Here is an 8,603-nt window from a genome sequence, read left to right as displayed (position 1 = left end):
AGTTAATTCAGATGATTAACTACTGCTGTTTCACTGATATATTGTTGATGTGTTACTGATACTCTGGTAAGAGTGTATTAATCATCTACAAAGGACCACTCAAAATTACATGTTACTGTCTCTTTCACTTTTTTAAAAAAACAAAAGCATAACATTTTTTTTGCAAGAAAATTATTCCTTGAAGCCAAATGCCCCCCCACTCCCCCAGAAAACACACACACATTCACATGTTATCATCCCCGCTTCCTTTACAAACTTTTTTATTGATGACTTCCTAAGACAGTAGAAGCAGTGGGTGTAATGTGAGTGTTTCATTTTGTGCTAGAAATCCTGAATTCTTCTCACACATACACACACATACTGTCTTACATATACACTAACACTGGAAAGTGAGGAGGCGCTTTTGAGGTAGGAGATCACGTTTAGTTTATATTAATTTTCTTCAATCTGAGATAGAACAAGGGCACAGTGAAGCAGGTTGCTGCACAGGTGGATATATTACTCTAGCAGTAGTCATACTTTACATAAGTAAGATTGTGTGCAGTGAGTGTTGAGTGGGGTAAATTCTTGGCAAACTGTGGTGTGAAACGTGAACTTGGCAGCTCTGGAAAACCTGTATTAAAATTACACTGGAGAGACTGGTAGTGATAGTAATGGGTAAGGCACTTGCTGAGAAATTGTTGAGCATTTCTTGTGAATTTACACATTTCTTAAAGAAAGGCAGTTCCTAAAAATTCTATAGACTAAGTATATTTGTGTCTATTGACTGATTATTTTACCTGTGCAGTGCACCTTTACCTGAACCCTCAGTAAAATTCAGTTCAGAGATCTCTACATGAGTTTAATGGTATAATGGTAGTAAGCCATTCTCTGTTATCATTCTGCTATGCTATTTACAGATAGACAAATAATAAATAATGAGGTAATGTAAATATAATTATTATGTATTCTTATTCTTCTTTTCTTTTTCTTCTTATTCGTATTCTTATTATTGTTATTAGTAGTAGTAGTAGTAGTAGTAGGAGTAACAAGAGAGACATTTTTCAACATCTTTATTAGTTTTTATGGACCTCAAACCAAGCACATTTTGTGCATTTATCATAACTGTAACGAATGGTGGAAATCAGTGTTGTTCTTATGTTAGAAGTGAAAATTCTGCCTGCTTTTGTGAATTTTTACTATAGCCTTTTAAAAGCAAAAAAAATACAATGCAATCAGCATTCACTGCACACATCCTTCCTGGTACTTAAAAAAGGATGATAGCTTTTCTATTTTGAGAGAGGATTGATGGACATACTATTTGATGGATTGATAAAAGTTTGAAAACATGGAGGTAGATTAGATAAGGACATACCGGTTTTGTCGTTCACTGCATCAGAGATTTATTCAGTATCAGTATGTGGACTGTGTCTGTATGGAAAGCCAGAAATGGTAAGTATGTGATATAAAACAAATGAGTGCAAAGGGAAGCCAAAGTGTGTTTGCAAAGTGTGTTACTTTGTGTTCAAAGTTGCACTGTAAAAAAGTGCTAGTAGGTTAACGTGAATGACAGTCAAACAATTTCTGAGTTTAGAGTATGTAGAATTTCATTTTATTTTAGCAAAATATTGTATTTAAGAAACTTAACACAACATGTCAAAAATCGTTCTGGTCTAAATCCAGTAAGTTTAACAAGATTTAACTGACTGAAAATCAATGTACTTGATCACTGAAATGATGACCCATTAGCAGGCCCATGCACAGACATTTTGGAGGGCAGGGGCTCAAGGCAAAGGGTAACCTGAAGGTCAATTAAATCCAAATTTAATTTGGGGCCCTTTGTAGGCACTCTTATCAAGAGAAACGGTCTAATCATGTTTTAGGGGAAAGCAAAAGTAGTATTAGTGTTTCCCAAGGTAGTAAAATTTGGTGGCAGAGACATGGTCAAGCTATCAGCCAACAACACACTGTGAAATCCATGGCCTCTGGTCAGAGCACAGACATTCTGAGGGCGAGGGGCTCAAGGAGAAAAAAGGGCAACATGAACATGAATTAAATGCAATTTAATTTAGTTTACAAATATAAATGAAAGCATATTGCAATCACTGTTATGAAGAGAGACAGTATAATCATGTTTCAGATAAAACAAAATATAATGTTGAGTTTTTCCAAAGACAGCCAAAAAAATTAAAGTAACTGATCATGTGTGGATTAGAACCTGTTACCAGTATGCAAAATCATAGCATTACACACCACACTATTTAATTACCATATGGTGTTTAATCAGAACTCTTTTTCAGAGATCCACCCCTTATTGCCAACCTTATGTCATGGGATATGACTCTTTCTGAAATATATTATCAGCATTTTATCATAAGGATTTACAGCACTGTGATGATGCATTACAGGGCAAAGGGACAGTGTGATATCTGACATAAACAAAGCTGGACCCTACTTTTGACTGTCTTTATTATTATCAGCTTCAACCAGTTTTTTTGTCTTACTTGCTTTCGATAAAAGCTTTGCTCTAGTGCCCTGTACTTGTTGCCAAAAATACATAATACAGCTTCTCAGTTAATAATTGATTCACATTACTACTTATTTCTCTCCTTTTAAAGATTCCAGTTATTTGAAAAAGAAAATGTATTGGAATAACATAGCAATTACCTTTTTTGAAGTTAAAATTGAGTACAATTTATTTATTTTTTTTACAATCCTTTTCATAGGATGCAACATTGTCCAACTACCCTTTATATCATTGTTCCCACCAACACTCACAGATTGTCCCTCTTGATCTGTAACATCTGAGTGCATGACACAGTTCTTTGTCAGTTCATCCTCTGGGACTGTAACAGTTTCAGACATATCAGTCTCTGGTGACAGTGGATTTGAAACAAGTAGCCTGTCTGAAACATCAGTCTCTGAGATCTGACTGTCTTCACATCTGGCCAAAATCTGATCCACATTCTTTCCCTCTTTGCACACTTTTACCATCACTTATTCTGATCTTGTGGGATACACAAGACCCGTCACTTCTTCACTGACTCATCTAATCCATTTAAGACGATCAATGATATTCTTTGTCATTACCTCCTTCTTCAAATTTTTTGCCTTGGTGTTGCCTGTTTTGACTACTTCTGCTTACCCTGCTTGTGAGTCACCACCTTTTCAAGTCTGAATGCACCGGGTCTAGTGTTGACTTAATTTCCTACCTTGTTACATTTCTGCAGGTGACTTCCTTGTAGTAGACTGTGGTGCAATCCTATTACTGAACAACACATGAGCCACTTTGGCAGAGATACTTATTTCCTCAGACTTTCAAGACAACAAACATCTGGAGCTCTTCTGGCAAGACAGTTTGAGGATGCATAGAAGGGTGCAGAAGTCACATGTACTATACCATTCTTTGTCCTGAATTCTTTAAATTCTGCACTCACAAAGCAAGCACAATTGTCTGAAAATGTTATTTCTGTCTTTGGTCGCTAAAATGTTTGTGCAAATATTTAGCGTGTACAGGATATTCACTTAACCATTTATAATGGGCATCAATGACTGTGAGAAACATTTGTCCCATAACTGGTCCTTCATAATCAATGTGCAGTCGTCATCATGGCTTGTCTGGCCACTACCATGGAGGACGTCGGGCTACTGTTGGACATTTTGGTATTTATTGACGCCATGAACATGTTTTGACTTCAGTTTCAAGGCACTAGTCAAGCTTTGGCTACCAGAAATAACTTCCACCTAAAGCTTTCATACAAGTAACTATGACACTGATGAAGTTGTTTCAGGAGGTCTTGGAGGCCTAAACTCTTCTCATCACCAAGACCTCCAAGGAACAGTTGTAATTGGCAGGTTTTAATGATGAAAAATGCAAAACTACAAGAACAATACAAAATTTGAATAAATAATGAGACTAATGTACTGTTTACATTCAAGTAAAGTTAGTCTAAACTAACAACAAAGAAATAATCTCTGTATACCTTTCTAGTTTAACACTAATGAGAATTTAATTAGAAGACATTCTTACTGACAGGAAAACTTTTTTTAAAATAATTAGATTGTTTAAGCAATAAAACACGAGAGGGAGTGTGTTATCGCAAAATAACATCACTGCTGTGATTTGGTCGCAGGCACGAGCCAAAGGCCTTTTGAAGTACTGACTGAGCCGCAACATCAAGTTTAGCTCAGTGTTGTCATTTTTTGCTAGATCAACGTTAATGTGGTTTGTTCCAGCCAGTCTGCAAAGCATTTTGTTTGGCGAATGATATTCGGTTAATTTCTAGCTAATTCGAGGTTGTTTAGGTCTTCTTCTGTCACAGCTGCCGACTGAAAAGCTTGCTCAGCGGTAATGGCAGTTTCAGAATTTAGTGTAGTGTTATCTTCAGAGTCTGACCAAATCGGCTGTAGGTCGAATGTAGTCTTAAAAGGATCCATTTTCTGTTTGTGCACAAAGTAAGAAGTTCAAATGGCTTGAGCATCTCCTACAGCTGTCAAAGTCGCTGCTTAGCAATGGCTTCTCCGCAGAGTGATTTTTGGTGCGTTCCATTCTTAAGGTAGCTGCCTAACTAGCCTTCAAAGGCACCTCTCTTGTTGGGCAGCATTTTAACTGAAAAGGAAGCTTAGTAGGCATTGCATTCGGGACAGTGCTTCAGAGCCATTGTACGCCATAACTTTCACTGCGTTGTACTCGTCTTATTGGTTTACTCACAGTCACTCATTAGCTTACACTCACCTCCGACTGTAAAGGTGTATCATCTTAGTGTAAAAGGACGGCTCCGAATCTGCAGCTATTTTCCTTGCATTGACACTGCTGTGGAAATGTGTGTATGAAGAACAGGCTGCTTTAAGGAGTCGTATCTGTTGTTATACACTCTACTCGGCAGCCCAGATAAATACAGATAATCGTGACTATTCAGTTATGAATCATTTCAATTCATTCAGTCCTCATCCACCTTCATGAACCTGCTTTATTTCTAACACACAAAGGATAAAAATTATGTACAGTTTTGTACAAAATGCACTCAGAAAAAGGATCGCACACAATCTGTTAAGCTGCTAATATTCATTTTATTTTATGCATTCTCATCTTATTTATGAGCTCCTAGTCTGAAATTTAGCCATCAACATTCACCTCACACTTTTGTGACTGTGGTAAGCATAGCAATACAAGACAAGTAGAGCAGGAAAAATAAGCATTTGTGGCATTTATTTTTAAAAACATTTATTTTCGAAACTTCTACATCGTCCAGTAAGTTAAAGTATTTTTCATCGTTGAGGGAGACGGTCAGTCTGTAGCGCTGGTTTTGCTGTGTTTTCCCCCAAATATGCTCGGCAAGTGAGCTGCTTTTGGTCGTTCGCCGCAGGTTTCTCCCCGTAACAGCTTCTCTTCCTCAGCTCCTCAGACAGCGCCTCTCCGCTGCCTTGAGATATGCCAAGATATGCCTTGAGCTTTGTCATGTTTTTTGGTGAGGTTGCCTTTTGAATAGCACCGACCTTGTATGGCAGTGGGTGAAGTCCTGTAGAAGCCACTTTATGTCCTAAGAACGTCTTTGCCCATAAATGAGCTTTTACTCCACTTTAGCTGCAAGCCTGCCTCCTCTGACCTTTTTAGAACTTCACTTGGTGTTTTGAGATGTTCTTGGTCAGTCTTGCCTGTCACTACGGTGTCATCAAGATACACTGCTACATAGGGAAATCCCTGCAGTAAACCTTTCATGGTTCTTTGGAAGACTGCTGGACTGGACAAAACTCCAAAAGGAAGGCGATTTATTGCAAACAGACTCTTGTGAGTACTGATGGGACTACTGCTTTGCAAAGTCACTTGTTGAAAGGCATGACTTAAATCTAACTCAGTGAACTTATCACCACCTGCCAATTTCTCAAAAAGATCCTCAATTCTTGGAATTGGATACTGCTCTAACTTGTAATCGCCACAGATATTTTCAGAGTTGTCAGGTTTCAAAACTGCTCATTCAGAGAATTTCACAGGGTCTAGAATGTTCTCCTTTACTAGCCTATCCAACTCTGCTTCTACTTTCTGTCATACCCAGTGTCTTCTGCAATGTCTGTACAGTCTCAGCAATGTGGTTTAAAGTACACCAGTCCACAACCAGTTCTTTGATCCATTCATGACCCTCTTCTGACACTACTACTAAAGGTAGCTGTTTGACAAAGTCCTTGAGCACTACAGTGACAGTTACTTCTACAGTCTCTACTCTCTTTCCTGTATACGTTTTAAGACTGAACACTTGCTTAACTTTTTAACCTTTTGCCTTGTTTGTCTCTGTCAATTCTCGTCAACTTCATTGTCTGAATTTGGACTTTCACCAATGTGATGTGCTAACTGTTTGTTTTCCCTTTTTTCATAAGTTTTCTTTCATCCCCCCTGTGGGCTTGAAGTGATTGGAAGCCTGCTCTGCACAGTTTCTTAGTGTGTCCCACTTTCTTACATTTCTGACACTTATCCTTTGCAAATTAGCATTCTCCAGCCTTGAGCTCACTTCCATATCAGTAGCAACTAGTGCTTGCACAAGCTCCCTCTAATGGTTTTGAACTCAAAGAGTTAGTGCATCACCACCTGGCATCTGTCTGCAGCAACACTGTGAGACCTACTTTGTCCGCAAGTCAGAATCTCACACACACACGCACACAACAACAGCATGCCATCATTTGTGCTCAAACACAGACCCACACAATGCTATACTAGAACCAAAAATGCTATCAACATGCAAAAAAGGCAGGCTGATGTGTTACCACCATACAGAATCTAGGATTTTTTCCTTATTGCTTGTACAAGCTCCTTCTTGTGCTTTTGAACTCACAAAGAGTTTGTACATCACCACCTGGCATCTGTCTGCAGCAGTGCTGTGAGACCTACTTTGTCCCTGCACATCCTTGCTGCACTCTCTCACGTGTCTTGGGGTTGTAATGCGTCTTTAACAGTTCCACAAGCTTGCCACATGTTTTATCACCCAATTTTGCAGCGCTCAGAACATTTCTCATGAGGCTATAGGTTTAGCGTCCCCTGAGCCAAGAAGAACTGCTTGTTTTACAGTCGTTTTAGCAGTGTTACGCTACCTGCTATATCTAATTCAAAAGTCCTTATTTATTTGCTATTCATTTTTCATTGTCAGGAAAAAGTAGAAAACATACCACACCAATCTGCAGGGGGATGTGGCTTACAATCCTTACAGTATCTCGCATGTTTAATGTAATGTCTGCAGTCTGTAGATGATGCTAATGGAGCACACTCCACAAAACATGTCTTAGTAACCATATGATCGACCTTCTGAATTAATCGAAAAGATAGTCACTGTAGCTCAGGGTTTGGGCCTTCTTTACTGTCAATAGTATGGAGTTAATTTTGTGCCAAAATGTTTGAGAGAAGATCATGATGTTTGAGAGAGGAATGTTACGTTTTAAGAGGACAACGGTGCTCTGAGCGTGCAGCTAATGAACTTGAATGCACTTGTCAGCATGAAGTGCGCAGGTATCTGCACAGCAATGCATTTCCCTTTCAGAACTTGTACATGCAAAACACTTACTCAATTGTGCTCTTCACCTTCAAAACTCGCATGTGCGCGCAAATCATTTCTGCTCTCAACTCCACAGCACACTCTCAGGTTTCACATCCGCTCTGTAAAATGTCTGAACATTTGTGTCAAAACTCCAGCCAATCAGAGCTGTCGAGGGGCCGTTCCTGTCGCCAGTGCACCAATCATGGCATCTTTTTTTAAGCAGCTTTATGCCAATTGGTCAAGGTAAGTTCATGGCTGAGGTATTGAGTCGGCTAGTGTGCTTGTAGACCTCCTCCTGTCTGCTGACTATTATTCTGACCTCCCTCTGCTTCCTTAATACAAAAGCACACAAATGTAAAACTCACCATCATCTATACTGTTCTACTTAGCATTATGCCTGCATGACAACCACAATAAATACAGGCTGCATTTTCATCTCCACGTCCTAATTCTTGCAAGTTGCAACCCTTTTTTTTTGCACCAAACAAGAGCCTTATATCTCCTCTCCTCTCCTCTTGCTCATGTTGACTCATGTTGGGAATAAAATTTAGGTTCAAGGGTTCAAGAAAGTAGTCATACATTTGAACAAACTCAGCCTTCATGGACTTGATATTGTTCAACTACTCACCCAAGTAAAACCCCATTTTCTTCTATGGTGCGTTTGCCCTCCTGTCTTGGTCTCGGGTGAGTCCATGCTATGAAGGAAACTTAAAGACATATCACTTTTATCATTTGTTTTTTTTTTTTTTGTTTTTTCTTTTGCTTGTAAACATGCTCCTTTAACATACAATGCAATACATAATAATATATGTAATTTTAACATTTCCAACATTTAGTGTGTTCACGTTTTCCCTTTATTATAGCTTCCATTCTTTTTAGGAGACCTGATTTCAGTTTTTCAAAGAAATCGGTTTGCACCATGTTGTAACTCACAAATTGTTTGAAGATGGAGACTAACTAATAAAACAAGAGGAATCAGGTTTGCTTCTGCTTGATTGGAATGAAAACCACAACAACCCTGTGTAAATAAGGCTGGTGACCCCTGAACTAATTACAAGTCACAATGACAAGTTATTTGCGCCACAAGTCCTTAACATTGCATTA

At 38.7% G+C, this 8,603-nt stretch overlaps 1 protein-coding gene across 1 annotated transcript in view; it reads left to right on the top strand.

Annotated features, from left to right (window-relative positions):
- Positions 1–295: 295 nt before the first annotated feature.
- Positions 296–8,603, top strand: part of myo1hb (myosin IHb) — an 87,221-nt gene continuing 78,913 nt past the window's right edge. Inside the window, exon 1 of the mRNA XM_036562949.1 lies at positions 296–408. The gene's annotated coding sequence lies outside the window, so the exon portion shown is untranslated. The remainder of the gene's footprint in view (positions 409–8,603) is intronic.

Source organism: Colossoma macropomum, unplaced genomic scaffold, assembly GCF_904425465.1.
Source record: "Colossoma macropomum unplaced genomic scaffold, Colossoma_macropomum, whole genome shotgun sequence".
NCBI classification, from domain to species: Eukaryota; Metazoa; Chordata; class Actinopteri; order Characiformes; family Serrasalmidae; genus Colossoma; species Colossoma macropomum.
This window is presented reverse-complemented; position numbering and strand designations above follow the sequence as displayed.